This window comes from Coregonus lavaretus (assembly GCF_964263955.1).
Source record: "Coregonus lavaretus genome assembly, chromosome: 25".
Lineage (NCBI taxonomy): Eukaryota > Metazoa > Chordata > Actinopteri > Salmoniformes > Salmonidae > Coregonus > Coregonus lavaretus.
The window spans coordinates 33163534-33166337 of record NC_140012.1 but is presented as its reverse complement, the minus strand read 5'-3'; positions in this window follow the sequence as shown (position 1 = coordinate 33166337).

Genomic DNA, 2804 nt, shown 5'->3' with positions numbered 1-2804 from the left:
GAGTTTTACACAACGCTAAGTCTCTCGAGTGACAGTCAGTGCAGATGGAGTCGAACTATCTGACCTAAGACCATTAGAATTTATATATTTGAAATCGGAGACTCAAGTACCCTCCTACATTTCAAATGAGTCATTCTATTTCTGACTAAAGCTTTGGGTTGGGCGACCAGCAGAGCTCCTTACCCTGTGAATGCAGAATCACAAGCTTTGGATCAATGATTCCTCTAACAGCCTTGCTGACTAGCAGAGCAACCAAGCATCACTCTGCTGGAGTTCATACTTAGAGGCTGTATCACAAATGGCACCCTATTCCCTATATAGTGCACTACTTTTGACCAGAGCACTATGGGAATAGAGGTGCTCTGGTCTGGTATAAATGGACTAGGGTACCATATGGGATGCAGCCCAGTGACTCAGCTGTTCCATTCACTGCTGACAGACTAGTTTAAACAGACCATTGCAAGTGTAAAACAACAAATTCATTTATGGATCCTTTGGGTAACACTTAAAGCCTGTAGGTATAATACTTCACAACTTGTTCCAAGCATGTAAGAGCCTTTATAATGTCTTATAATAATGTGTTATATCTTTCAAATGGACTTTGTTCAGGCACAACCAACAAACAGTCACAGAGAACAGCTCTGTTTACACACACAGTTTGCCTGGTAATAAAATAAGATGTGGTTTGTCATGATTGAGGGAGTCTGACTGTTACTAAACAAGATACATGATTATCATATAATCTGACTGACCGAATGATCACATGATAATTACACTGCTGGACCATTAAGCATGAATCCCCCTATGTATTTTATTACTGACACAAACTGTCAACAAAGCTGTTGGAGCCTCTTAGTCTCAGTCTTAGTCTCCTGTGACAGACTTAACACGCAAGATGTGGTTCCTGTTTCAAGATTTGTTTTAGCCAAAAAGCCAAGTTTCAGCCAAGACAAAACAGATGGCCTTGCACATTGCACCGCAGAGACTTCACCTCACAGCTCCAGGCTTCATGCAGTGCTGCTGCTATTGTCAGCATCACCATCACCAACACCAACCGGCAAGCTTCACATTGATTTGCTAACAGTCTTATACACACTATAAGTCAAGCTTCAAATTCATAACATCTGTAGTCCCTTAGCGAGAAAATCAGTCTTTGCTTACGGCCATATGCACACTATAAGACTATAAGTCACAGGACTTACGGTCATAATCACTGATGTGTGGCTGGCTGCCATGTTATTCCCTTTATAGCATCCTATATTTATGGGCCTTTGAGAACTGTGGAAGATATGGGATGCGTCCAAAATGGCACCTTATTCCCTACATAGTGCATTATTTGACCCTGTTTGAAAGAAGTAGTACACTATATAGGGAATATGGTGCCATTTGATACGCAGGCATGATCCTATATGATCCTTCTGTTAACAAGCCATTTAACATTTACATTTAAGTCATTTAGCAGACACTCTTATCCAGAGCGATTTACATTCAGTGCATTCAACTTAAGATAGCTAGGTGAGACAACCACAATAGCTAGGTGAGAATACCACAAGTCACAGACTAGTCTATTATACTGTGATGATCATATGTTATGGTCATCCCTGTGATATTACATTACACTGTGATCCACCTCTGTTATGTTATTGTCAACCCCCGTGATATTACATTACACTGTGATCCACCTCTGTTATGTTATGGTCAACCCCGTGATATTACATTACACTGTGATCCACCTCTGTTATGGTCAACCCCGTGATATTACATTACACTGTGATCCACCTCTGTTATGGTCAACCCAGTGATATTTCAGAACAGTATGTACAAACAGTGTCATTTTGAAAAATGTGGCATACATTAGTAATAATTTATTTGACAACTTTAATAAATATCTCAGACTTGTTTGGCTTTCATATTGCTGTATGAAGAATACATGATAACATGAGAATAAATAAATTCCATTAAAGTATTGATAGAAAAGTAATAGATAGATATATCACCTTTCAGTAAGAAGCATTGATGTTGCTGTTGACAAACAATACAGCTGTGTCCCTAATTGCACCCTATTCCCTATGCACTACTTTTGACCAGAGCCTTATGAGCCCTGGTCAGAAGTAGTGCACTAAATAGGAAATAGGGTGCCATTTGGGACGTAGACTACATTTCCCCAGACAGACCTCCCGTCTCCCGTCTCCTCTCAGAAGATACAGAGAGCGTCAGGACAGATAGATCCATTGACATCAATGGAGTTTAAGTTTGCAAAATGCAAAAGGATTGTATTGCACAATATAGAAGCTATACATACATTTGGATGTGTAATATTTTTCGTATAATATGCAAGGACAAAGTGAAGGCGATTGAATTAAAGCCATGCATGCATTTGTAAGTGAGCAAACCTTAATCTAAATATATTTATTTATATCTCTAATGTCGTCACTTAGCCTGGTGTAAAATACATTTTATTATGTTTTATTTAATTCTAATCTGGAGGCATCCACAGGATTAATACTAGCAGTTGCAAGATGCAATTAATGTAAAGACTGTCAATAAATTTCTCTCTGCACACATGAACGTACCCCCGCGCACACGCGGGCATGTGCACGCAAACACAAACACACACACACACAGGTTTCCTGCTCCGGGAAAGGTAAAGAGTTAACTATTTAATTTCCTTCTCCCCTAGCCACTATGCCCCAAAGGGGACAAACAGGTTCAGTAAAGTCACTAAGTAATTGCGATGCCTCCAGCAGTAGTATACACTATAGCCCTCTTCTCCCAGGGGGACCAGGACAGATTGAATACAACAC